The sequence below is a fragment of the Heterodontus francisci genome, chromosome 17 (genome assembly GCF_036365525.1).
Source record: "Heterodontus francisci isolate sHetFra1 chromosome 17, sHetFra1.hap1, whole genome shotgun sequence".
NCBI classification, from domain to species: Eukaryota; Metazoa; Chordata; class Chondrichthyes; order Heterodontiformes; family Heterodontidae; genus Heterodontus; species Heterodontus francisci.
In genome coordinates, this window is record NC_090387.1 from 93,642,390 (window position 1) to 93,666,174 (window position 23,785).

The following is a 23,785-nucleotide window of genomic DNA, read 5'->3' on the forward strand; positions in this document are numbered from 1 at the left end:
GCTGGGCCATTGGGATGGACGAGGGCAGGTGGAGGAGGTGCTGGGTCAGCGGGATGGAAGAGAGCTGGAGGAGGCAGTACTGGGCCAATGGGATGGAAGATTCCTGAAAAAGGCAGTGCTAGGCCAATGGGATAGAAGAGGGGTGGAGGAGGCAGTGTGGAGCCAATAGGCTGGACGAAGGCTTGAGGAGTTGGTGCTGTGAAGGCGGTCTGGAACTTGCCTGGAGGAGGCATATCTGGGCCAATGGGATTGAAGAGAGCTGGAGGAGGCAGTGCTGGGTAAGCGGGGTGGAAGTGGGCTGGAGGAGGGAGTTCTATGTCAATGGGATGGAAGAGGCCTGGAAGATACAGTGCTGGGCCAATGGGATGGAAGAGAGCTGGAGGAGGCATTGCAGGGCCAACGGGATGGAAGAGAGCTGGAGGAGGCTGTGCTGGGCCAGCGGGGTGGAAGAGGGCTGGAGGAGGGAGTTCTGTGTCAGTGGGATGGAAGAGGCCTGGAAGATGAAGTGCTGGGCCAAAGGGATTGAATAGGGCTGGAGGAGGCAGTGCTGGGCCAGCGGGATGGAAGAGGGCTGGAGGAGGCAGTGCTAGGCCAGCTGGATAGAAGAGGGCTGGAGGAGGCAGTGCTGGGCCAATGGGATGGAAGAGGGCTGGAGGAGGCACTGCAGGGCCAATCGGTAGAAGGAGGGCTGGAGCAGGCATTGCTGGCCAATGGGATGGAAGAGGGCTGGAGGAGGCACTGCTGGGCCAATGGGATGAAGGAGGGCAGGAGCAGGCAGTGCTGGCCAATGGGATGGCAGAGAGCTGGAGGAGGCAGTGATGGGTAAGCGGGATGGAGGAGGGCTGGAGGAGGCAGTGCTGGGCCAATGGGATGGGAGGGGTTTGGAGGAGGCTGTGCTTGGTCAATGGGATGGGAGGGGGCTGGAGGAGGCATTGCGGGGCCAATGGGTTGGACGAGGGCTTGAGGATTTGCTGCTCGGCCAGCGGGATGGAAGAGGCCTGGAGGAGGCAGAGCTGGGCCAATGGAATGGAAGAGGGCTGGAGGAGGCAGTGCTCGTTCAATGGGATGGAGGAGAGCTGGAGGAGGCAGGGCTGGGTCAATGGGATGGAAAAGGGCTGGCGGAGGGAATCATCGGCCAATGTGATGAACGAGGGCTGGAGTAGGCAGTGCTGGGCCAGCGGGATGGACGAGGCCTGGAAGAGGCAATGCAGGGCCAATGGGATTGAAGAGAGCTGGAGGAGGCAGTCCTGGGCCAATGGGATGAAGGAGGGCTGCAGCAGGCAGTGCTGGCCAATGGGATGGAAGAGGGCTGGAGGAAGCAGTGCTGGGCCAATGGAATGGAAGAGGGCTGCAGGAGGCAGTGCTGGGCCAATGGGATGGAAGAGGGCTGGAGGAGGCAGTGCTGGGCCAATCGGTAGAAGGAGGGCTGGAGCAGGCAGTGCTGGCCAATGGGATGGACGAGTGCAGGAGGAGGCATTGCAGGGCCAATGGGATGAACGAGGGCTTGAGGAGTTGGTGATGGGCCAGTGGGATGGACGAGGGCTGGAGGAGGCATTGCTGGGCCAATGGGATGGAAGAGGGCTTTAGGAGTGCAGGAGGAGGCAGCGCTGCTCAAATGGGATGGAAGCGAGCTGGAGAAGGCAGTGCTGGTTCAATGGGATGGAAGAGGAATGGAGGAGGAAGTCATGGGCAAATGGGATTGGCGAGGGCTGGAGGAGGCAGTGCTGGGCCAATGGGATGGAGGAGAGCTGGAGGAGGCCGGGCTGGGTCAATGGGATGAAGGAGGGCAGGAGCAGGCAGTGCTGGCCAATGGGATGGAAGAGAGCTGGAGGAGGCAGTGATGGGTAAGCGGGATGGAGGAGGGCTGGAGGAGGCAGTGCTGGGCCAATGGGATGGGAGGGCTTTGGAGGAGGCTGTGCTTGGCCAATGGGATGGGAGGGGGCTGGAGGAGGCATTGCGGGGCCAATGGGTTGGACGAGGGCTTGAGGATTTGCTGCTCGGCCAGCGGGATGGAAGAGGCCTGGAGGAGTCAGAGCTGGGCCAATGGAATGGAAGAGGGCTGCAGGGGGCAGTGCTGGTTCAATGGGATGGAGGAGAGCTGGAGGAGGCAGGGCTGGGTCAATGGGATGGAAAAGGGCTGGCGGAGGGAATCATCGGCCAATGTGATGAACGAGGGCTGGAGGAGGCAGTGCTGGGCCAGCGGGATGGACGAGGCTTGGAAGAGGCAATGCAGGGCCAATGGGATTGAAGAGAGCTGGAGGAGGCAGTCCTGGGCCAATGGGATGAAGGAGGGCTGCAGCAGGCAGTGCTGGCCAATGGGATGGAAGAGGGCTGGAGGAAGCAGTGCTGGGCCAATGGAATGGAAGAGGGCTGCAGGAGGCAGTGCTGGGCCAATGGGATGGAAGAGGGCTGGAGGAGGCAGTGCTGGCCAATGGGATGGACGAGTGCAGGAGGAGGCATTGCAGGGCCAATGGGATGAACGAGGGCTTGAGGAGTTGGTGATGGGCCAGTGGGATGGACGAGGGCTGGAGGAGGCATTGCTGGGCCAATGGGATGGAAGAGGGCTTTAGGAGTGCAGGAGGAGGCAGCGCTGCTCAAATGGGATGGAAGAGAGCTGGAGGAGGCAGTGCTGGTTCAATGGGATGGAAGAGGAATGGAGGAGGCAGTCATGGGCAAATGGGATTGGCGAGGGCTGGAGGAGGCAGTGCTGGGCCAATGGGATGGAAGAGGGCTGGAGGAGGCAGTGCTGGGAAAATGGGATGGGAGGGGGCTGGAGGAGGCAGTGCTGGGCCAATGGGATGTAAGAGGGCTGCAAGAGGTTTTTCGGGGCCAATGGGATGGACGAGGGCTTGAGGTGTTGGTGCTGTGCTAGCGGTATGGACGAGGCTTGGAGGAGGCAGTGCTGGGCCAGCGGGATGGACGAGGCCTGGAGGAGGCAATGCGGGGCCAATGGGATTGAAGAGAGTTGGAGGAGGCAGTGCTGTGCCAATGGGATTGAAGAGAGCTGGAGGAGGCATTGCTGGGCCAATGGGATGGAAGAGAGCTGGTGGAGACAGTGCTGGGCCAATGGGATGAAGTAGGGCTGGGGCAGGCAGTGCTGGCCAATGGGATGGAAGAGGGCTGGAGGAAGCACTGCTGGGCCAATCGGTAGAAGGAGGGTTGGAGCAGGCAGTGCTCGCCAATGGGATGGAAGAGGGCTGGAGGAGGCATTGATGGGTAAGCGGTATGGAGGAGGGCTGGAGGAGGCAGTGCTGGGCCAATGGGATGGGAAGGGTTTGGAGGAGGCTGTGCTTGGCCAATGGGATGAAAGAGTGCTGGGGGCGGTAGTGCTGGGCCAATGGGATGTAAGAGGGCAGGGGGAGGAAGTGCTGGACCAATGGGATGGAGGAGGGCTGGAGGAGGCACTGCTGGACCAATGGGATGAAAGAGGGCTGGGGGAGGTCGTGCTGGGCCAATGCGATGGAAGAGGGCTGGAGGAGGTAGTGCTGGGCCAATGGGATGGAAGAGGGCTGCAGGAGACATTGCTGGAACAATGGGATGGAAGAGGAATCGTGGAGGCAGTCATGGGCAAATGGGATTGGCGATTGCTGGAGGAGGCAGTGCTGGTCCAATGGGATGGAGGAGAGCTGGAGGAGGCAGGGCTGGGTCAATGGGATGGAAGAGGGCTGGAGGAGGTGGAGCGGGGCCAACGGGATGGAAGTGTCCTGGAGGAGGCAGTTCGTGGCCAATGGGATGGACGAGGGCTTGAGGAGTTTTTGCTGTGCTAGCGGAATGGAAGAGGCTTGGAGGAGGCTGTGCTGGGCCAATGGGATGGAAGAGAGCTGGAGGAGGCATTGCTGGGCCAATGGGATGGAAGAGAGCTGGTGGAGACAGTGCTGTGCCAATGGGATGAAGGAGGGCTGGGGCAGGCAGTGCTGGGCCAATGGGATGGAAGAGGGCTGGAGGAGGCACTGCTGGGCCAATCGGTAGAAGGAAGGTTGGAGCAGGCAGTGCTGATCAATGGGAAGGAAGAGGGCTGCAGGAGGCAGTGCTGGGCCAATGGGATGGAAGAAGGCTTTAGGCGTGCTGGAGGAGGCAGCGCTGCTCAACTGGGATGGAAGATGGCTGCAGGAGGCATTGCTGGGCCAATGGGATGGAAGTAGGCTGGAGGAGGCAGTGATGGGCCAATGGGATGGACCAGGGCTGGAGGAGGTGGTGCTGGGCCAATGGGATGGAAGAGGGTGGAGGAGGCAGTGCGGGGCCAATGGGATGGACGAGGGCTGGAGTAGGTGGTGCTGGGCAAATGGGATTGATCAGGGCTGGAGGAGGCAGTGCTGGCCAATGGAATGGAAGAGATCTGGAGGAGGCAGTGCTGGTTCAATGGGATGGAAGAGGGATGGAGGAGGCAGTCATGGGCAAATGTGATTGGCGAGGGCTGGAGGAGGCAGGGCTGGGTCATTGGGATGGAAGAGGGCTGGAGGAGGCAATCATGGGCCAATGTGATGGACGAGGGCTGGGGGAGGTGGTGCTGGGCCAATGGGATGTAAGAGGGCTGGAGGAGGCAGATCCAGGCCAATGTGATGGACGAGGGTTTGAGGAGTTGGGGCTGTGCTAGCAGTATGAAAGAGGCTTGGAGGAGGCAATGCTGGGCCAATGGGATTGAAGAGAGCTGGAGGAGGCAGTGCTGGGCCAATGGGATTGAGGAGAGCTGGAGGAGGCATTGTGGGCCAATGGGATGGAAGAGAGCTGGTGGAGGCAGTGCTGGGCCAATGGGATGAAGGAGGGCTGGAGGAGGCAGTGCTGTCCAATGGGATGCAAGCGGGCTGGAGGAGGCATTGCTGCGCCAATGGGATGGAAGAGATCTGGTGGAGGCAGTGCTGGGCCAATGGGATGAAGGAGGGCTGGAGCAGGCAGTGCTGGCCAATGGGATGGAAGAGGGCAGGAGGAGGCACTGCTGGGCCAATCGGTAGTAGGAGGGTGGGAGCAGGTAGTGCTGGCCAATGGAATAGAAGAGGGCTGCAGGAGGCAGTGCTGGGTCAATGGAATGGAAGAGGGCTGGAGGAGGCAGTGCTGGGCCAATGGGATGGAAGAGGGCTGGAGCAGGCAGTACTGGCCAATGGGCTGGAAGAGGGCTGGAGGAGGCAGTCCTGGGTAAATCGGTAGAAGAATGTTTGGAGCAGGCAGTACTGGCCAAAGGGATGGAAGAGGGCTGGAGGAGGGACTGCTGGGTCAATGGGATGAAGGCGGGCAGGAGCAGGCATTGCAGGCCAATGGGATGGAATAGTGCAGGCGGAGGCAGTGCTGGCCAATGGGATGGAAGAGGGCTGGAGGAGGCTCTGCAGGGCCAATGGGATGAAGGTGGGCAGGAGCAGGCAGTGCTGGCCAATGGGATGGAATAGGGCTGGCGGAGGCACTGCTGGGCCAATGGGATGAAGGAGGGCTGGAGCAGGCAGTGCTGGCCAATGGAACGGAAGAGGGCTGGAGGAGGCAGTGCTGGACCTTTGGGATGGAAGAGAGCTGGAGGAGGCAGTGATTGGTCAGCTGGATGGAAGAGGGCTGGAGGAGCCAGTGCTGGGCCAATGGGATGGGAGGGGATTGGAGGAGGCTGTGCTTGGCCAATGGGATGGGAGGGGGCTGGAGGAGGCATTGCGTGGCCAATGGGTTATACGAGGGCTTGAGGATTTGGTGCACGGCCTGCGGGATGGAAGAGGCCTGGAGTAGGCAGCGCTGGGCCAATGGGATGGAAGAGAGTAGGAGGAGGTGGTGCCGGGTCGGCGGGATGGAAGAGAGCTGGAGGGGGCAGTGCTGGGCCAATGGGATGGACGAGGGCTGCATGATGTGGTCCTGGGTCAGCGGGATGGCCGAAGGCTGGAACAGGCAAAGCTGGGTCAATGGGATGGAAGAGGGCTGGAAGAGGCAGTTCTGGGAAAATGGGATGGAAGATGGCTGGAGAACGTAGTGCTGGGTCAATAGGATGGAAGAGGGCTGGAGGAGACAGTGCTGGGCCAATGGGATGGAAGAGAGCTGGAGGAGGCAGTCATGGGCCAATGGGATGGAAGAGGGCTGGAGAACGTAGTGCTGGGTCAATAGGATGGAAGAGGGCTGGAAGAGGCAGTGCTGGGCCAATGGGATTGAAGAGAGATGGAGGAAGTGGTAGTGGGCCAATGGGATGCAAGAGGGCTGCAGGAGGCAGTTCTGGGAAAATGGGATGGAAGATGGCTGGAGAACGTAGTGCTGGGTCAATAGGATGGAAGAGGGCTGGAGGAGACAGTGCTGGGCCAATGGGATGGAAGAGAGCTGGAGGAGGCAGTCATGGGCCAATGGGATGGAAGAGGGCTGGAGAACGTAGTGCTGGGTCAATAGGATGGAAGAGGGCTGGAGGAGACAGTGGTGGGCCAATGGGATGGAAGGGAGCTGGAGGAGGCAGTCATGGGCCAATGGGATTGACGAGGGCTGGAGGAGGCAGTGATGGGCCAATGGGATGGACGAGAGCTGGAGGATGCAGGGCAGGGTCAATGGGATGTAAGAGGGCTGGAGGAGGCAGTGCTGGGCCAATCGGTAGAAGGAGGGATGGAGCAGGCAGTGCTGGCCAATGGGATGGACGAGATCAGGAGAAGGCATTGCAGGGCCAATGGGATGAACGAGGGCTTGAGGAGTTGGTGAAGGGCCAGTGGGATGGACGAGGGCTGGAGGAGGCATTGCTGGGCCATTGGGATGGACGTGGGCAGGTGGAGGAGGTGCTGGGTCAGCGGGATGGAAGAGAGCTGGAGGAGGCAGTGCTGGGCCAATGGGATGGAAGATTCCTGGAAGAGGCAGTGCTAGGCCAATGGGATAGAAGAGAGCCGGAGGAGTCTCTGCTGGACCAATGGGATGGACGAGGGCTGTTGAATGCACAGCTGGAACAGCGGGATGGACGATGGCTGGAGGAGGCAGTGCTGGGCCAATGGGATGAAAGAGAGCTGGAGGTGGCAGTGCTGGGCCAATGGGATGGAAGAGGGCTGGAGGAGGCAGTGCTGGGCCAATGGGATGGAAGAGAGCTGTTGAATGCACAGATGGAACAGCGGGATGGACGATGGCTGGAGGAGGCAGTGCTGGGCCAATGGGATGAAAGAGGGCTGGGGGAGGTAGTGCTGGGCCAATGGGATAGAAGAGGGCAGGGGGAGGATGTGCTGGGCCAATGGGATGGAGGAGGGCTGGAGGAGGCACTGCTGGACCAATGGCATGAAAGAGGGCTGGGGTAGGTAGTCTTGGGCCAATGCGATGGAAGAGGGCTGGATGAGGTAGTGCTGGGCCAATGGGATGGAGGAGCGCTGGAGGAGGCAGTACTGGGTAAGCGGTATGGAAGAGGGCTGGAGGAGGCAGTGCTGGGAAAATGCGATGGGAGGGTTCTGGACGAGGGAGTGCTTGTCCAATGGGATGGAAGAGGGCTGCAGGAGGCAGTGCTGGGCCAATGGGATGGAAGAGGGCTGGAGGAGGCATTGCTGGGACAATGGGATGGGAGAGGGCTGCAGGAGGCAGTGCTGGGCCAATGGGATGGAAGAGGGCTTTAGGAGTTCTGGAGGAGGCAGCGCTGCTCAACTAGGATGGAAGAGGGCTGTAGGAGGGAGTTCTATGTCAATGGGATGGAAGAGTCCTGGAAGATGTAGTGCTGGGCCAATGGGATGGAAGAGAGGTGGAGGAGGCATTGCTGGGCCAATGGGATGGAAGAGAGCTGGATGTGGCATTGCTGGGCCAATGGGATGGAAGAGAGCTGGAGGAGGCTGTGCTGGGCCAGCGGGGTTGAAGAGGGCTGGAGGAGGGAGTTCTGCGTCAATGGGATGGAAGAGGCCTGGAAGATGCAGTGCTGGGCCAATGGGATGGAAGAGGGATGGAGGAGGCAGTGCTGGGCCAGCGGGATGGAAGAGGGCTGGAGGAGGCAGTGCTGGGCCAGCGGGATGGATGAGAGCTGGAGGAGGCAGTGCTGGGCCAATGGGATGGAGGAGGTCTGGAGGAGACCGTGCTGGGCCAATGGGATGGAAAATGCCTGGAAAAGGCAGTTCTGGGCCAATGGGATTGAAGAGAGCTGGAGGAGGCAGTGCTGAGTCAATGGGATGGAAGAGGCCTGGAAGAGGCAGTGCTGGGCCAATGAGATTGAAGAGGGCTGGAGGAGGCAGTGCTGGGCCAATGGGATGGGAGGGGTTTGGAGGAGGCTGTGCTTGGCCAATGGGATGGGAGGGGGCTGGAGGAGGCGTTGCAGGGCCAATGGGTTGGACGAGGTCTTGAGGTTTTGGTGCTCGGCCAGCGGGATGGAAGAGTCCTGGAGTAGGCAGCGTTGGGCCAATGGGATGGAAGGGAGTTGGAGGAGGTGGTGCTGGGACGGCGGGATGGAAGAGGCCTGGAGCAGGCAGCGCTGGGCCAATGGGATGGAAGAGAGTTAGAGGAGGTGGTGCCGGGTCGGCGGGATGGAAGAGTGCTGGAGGGGGCAGTGCTGGGCCAATGGGATGGACGAGGGCTGCAGGAGGTGGTGCTGGGTGAGCGGGATGGCCGAAGGCTGGAACAGGCAAAGCTGGGTCAATCGGATGGAAGAGGGCTGGAAGAGGCCGTGCTGGGCCAATGGGATTGAAGAGAGCTGGAGGAGGCAGTGTAGGGCCAATGGGATGCAAGAGGCTTGGATGAGGCAGTGTTCGGCCAATGGGATTGAAGTTAGCTGGAGGAAGTGGTAGTGGGCCAAAGGGATGCAAGAGGGCTGCAGGAGGCAGTGCTGGGCCAATGGGATGGAAGAGGGCTGGAGGAGGCATTGCTGGGCCAATGGGATGGAATAGGGCTGGAGGAGGCAGTGCTGGGAAAATGGGATGGAAGATGGCTGGAGAACGTTGTGCTGGGTCAATAGGATGGAAGAGGGCTGGAGGAGACAGTGCTGGGCCAATGGGATGGAAGAGAGCTGGAGGAGGCAGGGCTGGGTCAATGGAATGGAAAAGGGCTGGCGGAGGGAATCATCGGCCAATGTGATGAACGAGGGCTGGAGGAGACAGTGCTGGGCCAGCGGGATGGACGAGGCCTGGAAGAGGCAATGCAGGGTCAATGGGATTGAAGAGAGCTGGAGGAGGCAGTCCTGGGCCAATGGGATGAAGGAGGGCTGCAGCAGGCAGTGCTGGCCAATGGGATGGAAGAGGGCTGGAGGAAGCAGTGCTGGGCCAATGGAATGGAAGAGGGCTGCAGGAGGCAGTGCTGGGCCAATGGGATGGAAGAGGGCTGGAGGAGGCAGTGCTGGGCCAATCGGTAGAAGGAGGGCTGGAGCAGGCAGTGCTGGCCAATGGGATGGACGAGTGCAGGAGGAGGCATTGCAGGGCCAATGGGATGAACGAGGGCTTGAGGAGTTGGTGATGGGCCAGTGGGATGGACGAGGGCTGGAGGAGGCATTGCTGGGCCAATGGGATGGAAGAGGGCTTTAGGAGTGCAGGAGGAGGCAGCGCTGCTCAAATGGGATGGAAGAGAGCTGGAGGAGGCAGTGCTGGTTCAATGGGATGGAAGAGGAATGGAGGAGGCAGTCATGGGCAAATGGGATTGGCGAGGGCTGGAGGAGGCAGTGCTGGGCCAATGGGATGGAGGAGAGCTGGAGGAGGCAGGGCTGGGCCAATGGGATGGAAGAGGGCTGGAGGAGGCAGTGCTGGGCCAATGGGATGTAAGAGGGCTGCAAGAGGCAGTTCGGGGCCAATGGGATGGACGAGGGCTTGAGGTGTTGGTGCTGTGCTAGCGGTATGGAAGAGGCTTGGAGGAGGCAATTCGGGGCCAATGGGATTGAAGAGAACTGGAGGAGGCAGTGTTGGGCCAATGGGATTGAAGAGAGCTGGAGGAGGCATTGCTGGGCCAATGGGATGGAAGAGAGCTGGTGGAGAGAGTGCTGGGCCAATGGGATGAAGTCGGGCTGGGGCAGGCAGTGCTGGCCAATGGGATGGAAGAGGGCTGGAGGACCCACTGCTGGGCCAATCGGTAGAAGGAGGGTTGGAGCAGGCAGTGCTGGCCAATGGGATGGAAGAGGGCTGGAGGAGGCAGTGATGGGTAAGCGGTATGGAGGAGGGCTGGAGGAGGCAGTGCTGGGCCAATGGGATGGGAGGGGTTTGGAGGAGGCTGTGCTTGGCCAATGGGATGAAAGAGTGCTGGGGGCGGTAGTGCTGGGCCAATGGGATGTAAGAGGGCAGGGGGAGGAAATGCTGGACCAATGGGATGGAGGAGGGCTGGAGGAGGCACTGCTGGACCAATGGGATGAAAGAGGGCTGGGGGAGGTCGTGCTGGGCCAATGCGATGGAAGAGGGCTGGAGGAGGTAGTGCTGGGCTAATGGGATGGAAGAGGGCTGCAGGAGACATTGCTGGAACAATGGGATGGAAGAGGAATCGTGGAGGCAGTCATGGGCAAATGGGATTGGCGATTGCTGGAGGAGGCAGTGCTGGGCCAATGGGATGGAGGAGAGCTGGAGGAGGCAGGGCTGGGTCAATGGGATGGAAGAGGGCTGGAGGAGGTGGAGCGGGGCCAACGGGATGGAAGAGTCTTGGAGGAGGCAGTTCGTGGCCAATGGGATGGACGAGGGCTTGAGGAGTTTTTGCTGTGCTAGCGGAATGGAAGAGGCTTGGAGGAGGCAGTGCTGGGCCAATGGGATGGAAGAGAGCTGGAGGAGGCATTGCTGGGCCAATGGGATGGAAGAGAGCTGGTGGAGACAGTGCTGTGCCAATGGGATGAAGGAGGGCTGGGGCAGGCAGTGCTGGGCCAATGGGATGGAAGAGGGCTGGAGGAGGCACTGCTGGGCCAATCGGTAGAAGGAAGGTTGGAGCAGGCAGTGCTGGCCAATGGGAAGGAAGAGGGCTGCAGGAGGCAGTGCTGGGCCAATGGGATGGAAGAGGGCTTTAGGCGTGCTGGAGGAGGCAGCGCTGCTCAACTGGGATGGAAAATGGCTGCAGGAGGCATTGCTGGGCCAATGGGATGGAAGTAGGCTGGAGGAGGCAGTGATGGGCCAATGGGATGGACCAGGGCTGGAGGAGGTGGTGCTGGGCCAATGGGATGGAAGAGGGTGGAGGAGGCAGTGCGGGGCCAATGGGATGGACGAGGGCTGGAGTAGGTGGTGCTGGGCAAATGGGATTGATCAGGGCTGGAGGAGGCAGTGCTGGCCAATGGGATGGAAGAGATCTGGAGGAGGCAGTGCTGGTTCAATGGGATGGAAGAGGGATGGAGGAGGCAGTCATGGGCAAATGTGATTGGCGAGGGCTGGAGGAGGCAGGGCTGGGTCATTGGGATGGAAGAGGGCTGGAGGAGGCAATCATGGGCCAATGTGATGGACGAGGGCTGGGGGAGTTGGTGCTGGGCCAATGGGATGTAAGAGGGCTGGAGGAGGCAGATCCAGGCCAATGTGATGGACGAGGGTTTGAGGAGTTGGGGCTGTGCTCGCAGTATGAAAGAGGCTTGGAGGAGGCAGTGCTGGGCCATCGGGATGGACGAGGCCTGTAGGAGGCAATGCTGGGCCAATGGGATTGAAGAGAGCTGGAGGAGGCAGTGCTGGGCCAATGGGATTGAGGAGAGCTGGAGGAGGCATTGTGGGCCAATGGGATGGAAGAGAGCTGGTGGAGGCAGTGCTGGGCCAATGGGATGAAGGAGGGCTGGAGGAGGCAGTGCTGCCCAATGGGATGCAAGCGGGCTGGAGGAGGCATTGCTGCGCCAATGGGATGGAAGAGAGCTGGTGGAGGCAGTGCTGGGCCAATGGGATGAAGGAGGGCTGGAGCAGGCAGTGCTGGCCAATGGGATGGAAGAGGGCAGGAGGAGGCACTGCTGGGCCAATCGGTAGTAGGAGGGTGGGAGCAGGTAGTGCTGGCCAATGGGATAGAAGAGGGCTGCAGGAGGCTGTGCTGGGTCAATGAAATGGAAGAGGGCTGGAGGAGGCAGTGCTGGGCCAATGGGATGGAAGAGGGCTGGAGCAGGCAGTACTGGCCAATGGGATGGAAGAGGGCTGGAGGAGGCAGTCCTGGGTAAATCGGTAGAAGAATGTCTGGAGCAGGCAGTACTGGCCAACGGGATGGAAGAGGGCTGGAGGAGGGACTGCTGGGTCAATGGCATGAAGGCGGGCAGGAGCAGGCATTGCAGGCCAATGGGATGGAATAGTGCAGGCGGAGGCAGTGCTGGGCCAATGGAATGGAAGAGGGCTGGAGGAGGAAGTGCTGGCCAATGGGATGGAAGAGGGCTGGAGGAGGCTCTGCTGGGCCAATGGGATGAAGGTGTGCAGGAGCAGGCAGTGCTGGCCAATGGGATGGAATAGGGCTGGCGGAGGCAGTGCTGGACATTTGGGATGGAAGAGAGCTGGAGGAGTCAGTGATGGGTCAGCGGGATGGAAGAGGGCTGGAGGAGCCAGTGCTGGGCCAATGGGATGGCAGGGGTTTGGAGGAGGCTGTGCTTGGCCAATGGGATGGGAGGGGGCTGGAGGAGTCATTGCGTGGCCAATGGCTTGGACGAGGGCTTGAGGATTTCGTGCACGGCCTGCGGGATGGAAGAGGCCTGGAGTAGGCAGCGCTGGGCCAATGGGATGGAGGAGAGTTGGAGGAGGTGGTGCCGTGTCGTCGGGATGGAAGAGAGCTGGAGGGGGCAGTGCTGGGCCAATGGGATGGACGAGGGCTGCATGATGTGGTGCTGGGTCAGCGGGATGGCCGAAGGCTGGAACAGGCAAAGCTGGGTCAATGGGATGGAAGAGGGCTGGAAGAGGCAGTGCTGGGCCAATGGGATGGAAGGGAGCTGGAGGAGTCAGTCATGGGCCAATGGGATTCACGAGGGCTGCAGGAGGCAGTGCTGGGCCAATGGGATGGAAGAAGGCTTTAGGTGTTCTGGAGGAGGCAGCGCTGCTCAACTAGGATGGAAGAGGGCTGGAGGAGGGAGTTCTATGTCAATGGGATGGAAGACTCCTGGAAGATGTAGTGCTGGGCCAATGGGATTGAAGAGAGATGGAGGAAGTGGTAGTGGGCCAATGGGATGCAAGAGGGCTGCAGTAGGCATTTCTGGGAAAATGGGATGGAAGATGGCTGGAGAACGTAGTGCTGGGTCAATAGGATGGAAGGGGGCTGGAGGAGGCAGTGCTGGGCCAATGGGATGGAAGGGAGCTGGAGGAGGCAGTCATGGGCCAATGGGATTGACGAGGGCTGCAGGAGGCAGTGCTGGGCCAATGGGATGGAAGAGGGCTTTAGGTGTTCTGGAGGAGGCAGCGCTGCTCAACTAGGATGGAAGAGGGCTGGAGGAGGGAGTTCTATGTCAATGGGATGGAAGACTCCTGGAAGATGTAGTGCTGGGCCAATGGGATGGAAGAGAGCTGGAGGAGGCATTGCTGGGCCAATGGGATGGAAGAGAGCTGGAGGAGGCATTGCTGGGCCAATGGGATGGAAGAGAGCTGGAGGAGGCTGTGCTGGGCCAGCGGGGTGGAAGAGGGCTGGAGGAGGGAGTTCTGTGTCAATGGGATGGAAGAGGCCTGGAAGATGCAGTGCTGGGCCAATGGGATGGAAGAGGGCTGGAGGAGGCAGTGCTGGGCCAGCGGGATGGAAGAGGGCTGGAGGAGGCAGTGCTGGGCCAGCGGGATGGATGAGAGCTGGAGGAGGCAGTGCTGGGCCAATGGGATGGAGGATGACTGGAGGAGGTGGTGCTGGGCAAATGGGATTGATCAGGGCTGGAGGAGGCAGTGCTGGCCAATGGGATGGAAGAGATCTGGAGGAGGCAGTGCTGGTTCAATGGGATGGAAGAGGGATGGAGGAGGCAGTCATGGGCAAATGTGATTGGCGAGGGCTGGAGGAGGCAGGGCTGGGTCATTGGGATGGAAGAGGGCTGGAGGAGGCAATCATGGGCCAATGTGATGGACGAGGGCTGTGGGAGTTGGTGCTGGGCCAATGGGATGTAAGAGGGCTGGAGGAGGCAGATCCAGGCCAATGTGATGGACGAGGGCTTGAGGAGTTGGTGCTGTGCGAGCAGTATGAAAGAGGCTTGGAGGAGGCAGTGCTGGGCCATCGGGATGGACGAGGCCTGTAGGAGGCAATGCTGGGCCAATGGGATTGAAGAGAGCTGGAGGAGGCAGTGCTGGGCCAATGCGATTGAGGAGAGCTGGAGGAGGCATTGTGGGCCAATGGGATGGAAGAGAGCTGGTGGAGGCAGTGCTGGGCCAATGGGATGAAGGAGGGCTGGAGGAGGCAGTGCTGCCCAATGGGATGCAAGCGGGCTGGAGGAGGCATTGCTGCGCCAATGGGATGGAAGAGAGCTGGTGGAGGCAGTGCTGGGCCAATGGGATGAAGGAGGGCTGGAGCAGGCAGTGCTGGCCAATGGGATGGAAGAGGGCAGGAGGAGGCACTGCTGGGCCAATCGGTAGTAGGAGGGTGCGAGCAGGTAGTGCTGGCCAATGGGATAGAAGAGGGCTGCAGGAGGCAGTGCTGGGTCAATGGAATGGAAGAGGGCTGGAGGAGTCAGTGCTGGGCCAATGGGATGGAAGAGGGCTGGAGCAGGCAGTACTGGCCAATGGGATGGAAGAGGGCTGGAGGAGGCAGTCCTGGGTAAATCGGTAGAAGAATGTCTGGAGCAGGCATTGCAGGCCAATGGGATGGAATAGTGCAGGCGGAGGCAGTGCTGGGCCAATGGAATGGAAGAGGGCTGGAGGAGGAAGTGCTGGCCAATGGGATGGAAGAGGGCTGGAGGAGGCTCTGCTGGGCCAATGGGATGAAGCTGGGCAGGAGCAGGCAGTGCTGGCCAATGGGATGGAATAGGGCTGGCGGAGGCAGTGCTGGGCCAATGGGATGAAGGAGGGCTGGAGCAGGCAGTGCTGGCCAATGGAACGGAAGAGGGCTGGAGGAGGCAGTGCTGGACCTTTGGGATGGAAGAGAGCTGGAGGAGGCAGTGATGGGTCAGCGGGATGGAAGAGGGCTGGAGGAGCCAGTGCTGGGCCAATGGGATGGCAGGGGTTTGGAGGAGGCTGTGCTTGGCCAATGGGATGGGAGGGGGCTGGAGGAGGCATTGCGTGGCCAATGGCTTGGACAAGGGCTTGAGGATTTGGTGCACGGCCTGCGGGATGGAAGAGGCCTGGAGTAGGCAGCGCTGGGCCAATGGGATGGAGGAGAGTTGGAGGAGGTGGTGCCGTGTCGGCGGGATGGAAGAGAGCTGGAGGGGGCAGTGCTGGGCCAATGGGATGGACGAGGGCTGCATGATGTGGTGCTGGGTCAGAGGGATGGCCGAAGGCTGGAACAGGCAAAGCTGGGTCAATGGGATGGAAGAGGGCTGGAAGAGGCAGTGCTGGGCCAATGGGATGGAAGGGAGCTGGAGGAGGCAGTCATGGGCCAATGGGATTCACGAGGGCTGCAGGAGGCAGTGCTGGGCCAATGGGATGGAAGAGGGCTTTAGGTGTTCTGGAGGAGGCAGCGCTGCTCAACTAGGATGGAAGAGGGCTGGAGGAGGGAGTTCTATGTCAATGGGATGGAAGACTCCTGGAAGATGTAGTGCTGGGCCAATGGGATGGAAGAGAGCTGGAGGAGGCATTGCTGGGCCAATGGGATGGAAGAGAGCTGGAGGAGGCATTGCTGGGCCAATGGGATGGAAGAGAGCTGGAGGAGGCTGTGCTGGGCCAGCGGGGTGGAAGAGGGCTGGAGGAGGGAGTTCTGTGTCAATGGGATGGAAGAGGCCTGGAAGATGCAGTGCTGGGCCAATGGGATGGAAGAGGGCTGGAGGAGGCAGTGCTGGGCCAGCGGGATGGAAGAGGGCTGGAGGAGGCAGTGCTGGGCCAATGGGATGGAGGAGGTCTGGAGGAGACATTGCTGGGCCAATGGGATGGAAAATGCCTGGAAAAGGCAGTTCTGGGCCAATGGGATTGAAGAGAGCTGGAGGAGGCAGTGCTGAGTCAATGGGATGGAAGAGGCCTGGAAGAGGCAGTGCTGGGCCAATGAGATTGAAGAGGGCTGGAGGAGGCAGTGCTGGGCCAATGGGATGGGAGGGGTTTGGAGGAGGCTGTGCTTGGCCAATGGGATGGGAGGGGGCTGGAGGAGGCGTTGCAGGGCCAATGGGTTGGACGAGGTCTTGAGGTTTTGGTGCTCGGCCAGCGGGATGGAAGAGTCCTGGAGTAGGCAGCGCTGGGCCAATGGGATGGAAGAGAGTTGGAGGAGGTGGTGCTGGGTCGGCGGGATGGAAGAGGCCTGGAGCAGGCAGCGCTGGGCCAATGAATGGAAGAGAGTTGGAGGAGGTGGTGCTGGGTCGGCGGGATGGAAGAGGCCTGGAGCAGGCAGCGCTGGGCCAATGGGATGGAAGAGAGTTGGAGGAGGTTGTGCCGGGTCGGCGGGATGGAAGAGTGCTGGAGGGGGCAGTGCTGGGCCAATGTGATGGACGAGGGCTGCAGGAGGTGGTGCTGGGTGAGCGGGATGGCCGAAGGCTGGAACAGGCAAAGCTGGGTCAATGGGGTGGAAGAGGGCTGGAAGAGGCAGTGCTGGGCCAATGGGATTGAAGAGAGCTGGAGGAGGCAGTGTAGGGCCAATGGGATGGAATAGGGCTAGAGGAGGCAGTGCTGGGAAAATGGGATGGAAGATGGCTGGAGAACGTAGTGCTGGGTCAATAGGATGGAAGAGGGCTGGAGGAGACAGTGCTGGGCCAATGGGATGGAAGGGAGCTGGAGGAGGCAGTCATGGGTCAATGGGATTGACGAGGGCTGCAGGAGGCAGTGCTGGGCCAATGGGATGGAAGAGGGCTTTAGGTGTTCTGGAGGATGCAACGCTGCTCAACTAGGATGGAAGAGGGCTGGAGGAGGGAGTTCTATGTCAATGGGATGGAAGACCCATGGAAGATGTAGTGCTGGGCCAAAGTGATGGAAGAGAGCTGGAGGAGGCGTTGCTGGGCCAATGGGATGGAAGAGAGCTGGAGGAGGCATTGCTGGGCCAACGGGATGGAAGAGAGCTGCAGGAGGCATTGCTGGGCCAACGGGATGGAAGAGAGCTGGAGGAGGCTGTGCTGGGCCAGCGGGGTGGAAGAGGGCTGGAGGAGGGAGTTCTGTGTCAATGGGATGGAAGAGGCCTGGAAGATGCAGTGCTGGGCCAATGGGATGGAAGAGGGCTGGAGGAGGCAGTGCTGGGCCAGCGGGATGGAAGAGGGCTGGAGGAGGCAGTGCTGGGCCAGCGGGATGGATGAGAGCTGGAGGAGGCAGTGCTGGGCCAATGGGATGGAGGAGGTCTGGAGGAGACAGTGCTGGGCCAATGGGATGGAAAATGCCTGGAAAAGGCAGTTCTGGGCCCATGGGATTGAAGAGAGCTGGAGGAGGCAGTGCTGAGTCAATGGGATGGAAGAGGCCTGGAAGAGGCAGTGCTGGGCCAATGAGATTGAAGAGGGCTGGAGGAGGCAGTGCTGGGCCAATGGGATGGGAGGGGTTTGGAGGAGGCTGTGCTTGGCCAATGGGATGGTAGGGGGCTGGAGGAGGCGTTGCAGGGCCAATGGGTTGGACGAGGTCTTGAGGTTTTGGTGCTCGGCCAGCGGGATGGAAGAGTCCTGGAGTAGGCAGCGCTGGGCCAATGAATGGAAGAGAGTTGGAGGAGGTGGTGCTGGGTCAGCGGGATGGAAGAGGCCTGGAGCAGGCAGCGCTGGGCCAATGGGATGGAAGAGAGTTGGAGGAGGTGGTGCCGGGTCGGCGGGATGGAAGAGTGCTGGAGGGGACAGTGCTGGGCCAATGGGATGGACGAGGGCTGCAGGAGGTGGTGCTGGGTGAGCGGGATGGCCGAAGGCTGGAACAGGCAAAGCTGGGTCAATGGGATGGAAGAGGGCTGGAAGAGGCAGTGCTGGGCCAATGGGATTGAAGAGAGCTGGAGGAGGCAGTGTAGGGCCAATGGGATGGAATAGGGCTGGAGGAGGCAGTGCTGGGAAAATGGGATGGAAGATGGCTGGAGAACGTAGTGCTTGGTCAATAGGATGGAAGTGGGCTGGAGGAGACAGTGCTGGGCCAATGGGATGGAAGAGAGCTGGAGGAGGCATTGCTGGGCCAATGGGATGGAATAGGGCTGGAGGAGGCAGTGCTGGGAAAATGGGATGGAAGATGGCTGGAGAACGTAGTGCTGGGTCAATAGGATGGAAGAGGGCTGGAGGAGACAGTGCTGGGCCAATGGGATGGAAGAGGGCTGGAGGAGGCAGTGCTGGGCCAATGGGATGGAAGAGGGCTGGAGGAGGCATTGCTGGGCCAATGGGATGGAATAGGGCTGGAGGAGGCAGTGCTGGGAAAATGGGATGGAAGATGGCTGGAGAACGTAGTGCTGGGTCAATAGGATGGAAGAGGGCTGGAGGAGACAGTGCTGGGCCAATGGGATGGAAGAGAGCTGGAGGAGGCAGTCATGGGCCAATTGGATGGAAGAGGGCTGGAGATCGTAGTGCTCGGTCAAGAGGATGGAAGAATGCTGGAGGAGACAGTGCTGGGCCAATGGGATGGAAGGGAGCTGGAGGAGGCAGTCATGGACCAATGGGATTGACGAGGGCTGGAGGAGGCAGTGATGGGCCATTGGGATAGAGGAGAGCTGGAGGAGGTACGGCAGCGTCAATGGGATGGAAGAGGACTGGAGGAGGCAGTGCTGGGCCAATAAGTAGAAGGAGGGCTGGAGCAGGCAGTGCTGGCCAATGGGATGGACGAGTGCAGGAGGAGGCATTGCAGGGCCAATGGGATGGAGGAGGGCTGGAGGAGGCACTGCTGGACCAATGGGATGAACGAGGGCTTGAGGAGTTGGTGAAGGGCCAGTGGGATGGACGAGGGCTGGAGGAGGCAGTGCTGGGCCAATGGGATGGAAGAGGGCTGGAGGAGGCAGTGCTGGGAAAATGGGATGGAAGATGGTTGGAGAACGTAGTGCTGTGTCAATAGGATGGAAGAGGGCTGGAGGAGACAGTGCTGGGCCAATGGGATGGAAGAGAGCTGGAGGAGGCAGTCATGGGCCAATGGGATGGAAGAGGGCTGGAGAACGTAGTGCTGGGTCAATAGGATGGAAGAGGGCTGGAGGCGACAGTGCTGGGCCAATGGGATGGAAGGGACCTGGAGGAGGCAGTCATGGGCCAATGGGATTGACGAGGGCTGGAGGAGGCAGTGATGGGCCAATGGGATGGAGGAGAGCTGGAGGATGCAGGGCAGGGTCAATGGGATGGAAGAGGGCTGGAGGAGGCAGTGCTGCGCCAATCGGTAGAAGGAGGGCTGGAGCAGGCAGTGCTAGCCAATGGGATGGACGAGGGCAGGAGGAGGCATTGCAGGGCCAATGGGTTGGACAAGGGCTTGAGGAGTTGGTGCTCGGCCAGCGGGATGGAAGAGGCCTGAAGTAGGCACCGCTGGGCCAATGGGATGGACGAGGGCTGCAGGAGCTGGTGCTGCGTCAGCGGGATGGCCGAAGGCTGGAACAGGCAAAGCTGGGTCAATGGGATGGAAGAGGGCTGGAAGAGGCAGTGCTGGGCCAATGGGATTGAAGAGAGCTGGAGGAGGCAGTAAAGGGCCAATGAGATGCAAGATGCCTGGATGAGGCAGTGCTGGGCCAATGGGATTGATGTTAGCTGGAGGAGGCGGTACTGGGAAAATGGGATGGAAGATGCCTGGAAGAGGCAGTGCTGGGCCTATGGGATTGAAGAGAGCTGGAGGAAGCGGTAGTGGGCCAATGGTATGCAAGAGGGCTGCAGAAGGCAGGGCTGGGCCAATGGGATCGAAGAGGGCTGGAGGAGGCAGTGCTGGGCCAATGGGATGAAAGAGAGCTGGAGGAGGCAGTCATGGGCCAATGGGATGGAAGAGGGCTGGAGATCGTAGTGCTGGGTCAATAGGATGGAAGTGGGCTGGAGGAGACAGTCATGGGCCAATGGGATGGAAGGGAGCTGGAGGAGGCAGTCATGGACCAATGGGATTGACGAGGGCTGGAGGAGGCAGTGATGGGCCAATGGGATGGAGGAGAGCTGGAGGCAGCAGGGCAGGTTTAATGGGATCGAAGAGGGCTGGAGGAGGCAGTGCTGGGCCAATCGGTAGAGGGAGGGCTGGAGCAGGCAGTGCTGGCCAATGGGATGGACGAGTGCAGGAGGAGGCATTGCAGGGCCAATGGGATGAACGAGGGCTTGAGGAGTTGGTGAAGGGCCAGTGGGATGGACGAGGGCTGGAGGAGGCATTGCTGGGCCATTGGGATGGACGTGGGCAGGTGGAGGAAGTGCTGGGTCAGCGGGATGGAAGATTCCTGGAAGAGGCAGTGCTAGGCCAATGGGATAGAAGAGAGCTGGAGGAGTCTCTGCTGGACCAATGGGATGGAAGAGGGCTGTAAGAGGGAGTGCTGGGCCAATAGGATGGAAGAGGGCTGGAGGAGGCAGTGCTGGATCAGAGAGATGGAAGAGAGCTGGAGGGGGCAGTGCTAGGCCAATGGGATAGGAGGGGTTTGGAGGAGGGTGAGCTTGGCCAATGGGATGGGAGGGGGCTGGAGGAGGCATTGCAGGGCCAATGGGTTGGACGAGGGCTTGAGGATTTGGTGCTCGGCCAGCGGGATGGAAGAGGCCTGGAGTAGGCAGCGCAGGGCCAATGGGATGGAAGAGAGTTGGAGGAGGTGGTGCCGGGTCGGCGGGATGGAAGAGAGCTGGAGGGGGCAGTGCTTGGCCAATGGGATGGACGAGGGCTGCAGGAGGTGGTGCCGGGTCAGCGGGATGGCCGAAGGCTGGAACAGGCAAAGCTGGGTCAATGGGATGGAAGAGGGCTGGAAGAGGCAGTGCTGGGCCAATGGGATTGACGTTAGCTGGAGGAGGCCGTACTGGGCCAATGGGATGGAAGAGGCCTGGATGAGGCAGTGCTGGGCCAATGGGATTGAAGTTAGCTGGAGGAGGTGGTACTGGGCCAATGGGATGGAAGATGCCTGGAACAGGCAGTGCTAGGCCAATGGGATTGAAGAGAGCTGGAGGAAGTGGTAGCGGGCCAATAGGATGCAAGAGGGCTGCAGGAGGCAGTGCTGGGCAAATGGGATGGAAGAGGGCTGGAGGACGCAGTGCTGGGAAAATGGGATGGTAGATGGCTGGAGAACGTAGTGCTGGGTCAATAGGATGGAAGAGGGCTGGAGGAGACAGTGCTGGGCCAATGGGATGGAAGAGAGCTGGAGGAGGCAGTCATGGGTCAATAGGATGGAAGAGGGCTGGAGGAGACAGTGCCGGGCCAATGGGATGGAAGGGAGCAGGAGGAGGCTGTCATGGACCAATGGGATTGACGAGGGCTGGAGGATACAGTGATGGGCCAATGGGATGGAGGAGAGCTGGAGGATGCAGGGCAGGGTCAATGGGATGGAAGAGAGCTGGAGGAGGCAGTGCTGGGCCAATCGGTAGAAGGAGGGCTGGAGCAGGCAGTGCTGGCCAAATGGATGGACGAGTGCAGGAGGAGGCATTGCAGGGTCAATGGGATGAACGAGGGCTTGAGGAGTTGGTGAAGGGCCAGTGGGATGGACGAGGGCTGGAGGAGGCATTGCTGGGCCATTGCGATGGACGTGGGCAGGTGGAGGAGGTGCTGGGTCAGCGGGAAGGAAGAGAGCTGGAGGAGGCAGTGCTGGGCCAATGGGATGGAAGATTCTTGGAAGAGGCAGTGCTCGGCCAATGGGATAGAAGAGAGCTGGAGGAGTCTCTGCTGGACCAATGGGATTGAAGAGGGCTGTAAGAGGGAGTGCTGGGCCAATAGGATGGAAGAGGGCTGGAGGAGGCAGTGCTGGATCAGCGAGATGGAAGAGAGCTGGAGGGGGCAGTGCTGGGCCAATGGGATGGAAGAGGGCTGGAGGAGGCATTGCTAGGCCAATGGGATGTAAGACAGCTGTTAAATACACTGCTGGAACAGCGGGATGGACGATGGCTGGAGGAGGCAGTGAATGGCTAATTGGATGGAAGAGAGCTGGAGGAGGCAGTGCTGGGTCAGCGGTATGGAAGAGGGCTGGAGGAGGCAGTGCTGGGCAAATGGGATGGGAGGGGGCTGGAGGAGGCAGTGCTGGGCCAATGGGATGGAAGAGGGCTGCAGGAGGCAGTGCTGGGCCAATGGGATGGAAGAGGGCTGGAGGAGGCATTGCTGGGACAATGGGATGGAAGAGGGCTGTAGGAGGCAGTGCTGTGCCAATGGAATGGCAAAGGGCTGCAGGAGGCAGTGCTGGGCCAATGGGATGGAAGAGGGCTTTAGGAGTTCTGGAGGAGGCAGCGCTGCTCAACTATGATGGAAGAGGGCTGCAGGAGGCATTGCTGGGCCAATGGGATGGAAGAGGGCTGGAGGAGGCAGTTATGGGCCAATGGGATGGACGAGGGCTGGAGGAGGTGGTGCTGGGCCAATGGGATCGAAGAGGGTGGAGGAGGCAGTGCGGGGCCAATAGGCTGGACGAAGGCTTGAGGAGTTGGTGCTGTGCCAGCGGTATGGAACAGGCCTGGAGGAGGCAAAGCTGGGCCAATGGGATTGAAGAGAGTTGGAGGATGCAGTGCTGGGTCAGCGGGGTGGAAGAGGGCTGGAGGAGGGAGTTCTATGTCAATGGGATGGAAGAGTCCTGGAAGATGTAGTGCTGGGCCAATGGGATGGAAGAGAGCTGGAGGAGGCATTGCTGGGCCAATGAGATGGAAGAGAGCTGGAGGAGGCATTGCTGGGCCAGCGGGATGGAAGAGAGCTGGAGGAGGCAGTCATGGGCCAATGGGATGGAAGAGGGCTGGAGATCGTAGTGCTGGGTCAATAGGATGGAAGAGGGCTGGAGGAGACAGTCCTGGGCCAATGGAATGGACGGGAGCTGGAGGAGGCAGTCATGGACCAATGGGATTGACGAGGGCTGGAGGAGGCAGCGATGGGCCAATGGGATGGAGGAGAGCTGGAGGATGCAGGGCAGGGTCAATGGGATGGAAGAGAGCTGGAGGAGGCAGTGCTGGGCCAATCGGTAGAAGGAGGGCTGGAGCAGGCAGTGCTGGCCAATGGGATGGACGAGTGCAGGAGGAGGCATTGCAGTGCCAATGGAATGAACGAGGGTTTGAGGAGTTGGTGAAGGGCCAGTGGGATGGACGAGGGCTGGAGGAGGCATTGCTGGGCCATTGGGATGGACGAGGGCAGGTGGAGGAGGTGCTGGGTCAGCGGGATGGAAGAGAGCTGGAAGAGGCAGTGCTGGGCCAATGGGATGGAAGATTCCTGGAAGAGGCAGTGCTAGGCCAATGGGATAGAAGAGAGCTGGAGGAGTCTCTGCTGGACCAATGGGATGGAAGAGGGCTGTAAGAGGGACTGCTGGGCCAATAGGATGGAAGAGGGCTGGAGGGGGCAGTGCTGGATCAGCTGGATGGAAGAGAGCTGGAGGGGACAGTTCTGGGGCAATGGGAAGGGAGGTGTTTGGAGGAGGCAGTGCTTGGCCAATGGGTTGGACGAGGGCTTGAGGATTGGTGCTCGGCCAGCGGGATGGAAGTGGCCTGAAGTAGGCACCGCTGGGCCAATGGGTTGGAAGAGAGTTGGAGGTAGTGGTGCCGGGACGGCGGGATGGAAGAGAACTGGAGGGGGCAGTGCTGGGCCAATGGTATGGACGAGGGCTGCAGGAGGTGGTGCTGCGTCAGCGGGATGGCCGAAGGCTGGAACAGGCAAAGCTGGGTCAATGGGATGGAAGAGGGCTGGAAGAGGCAGTGCTGGGCCAATGGGATTGAAGAGAGCTGGAGGAGGCAGTGTAGGGCCAATGGGATGCAAGATGCCTGGATGAGGCAGTGCTGGGCCAATGGGATTGAAGTTAGCTGGAGGAGGTGGTACTGGGCCAATGGGATGGAAGATGACTGGAAGAGGCAGTGCTGGGCCAATGGGATTGAAGAAAGCTGGAGGAAGCGGTAGTGGGCCAA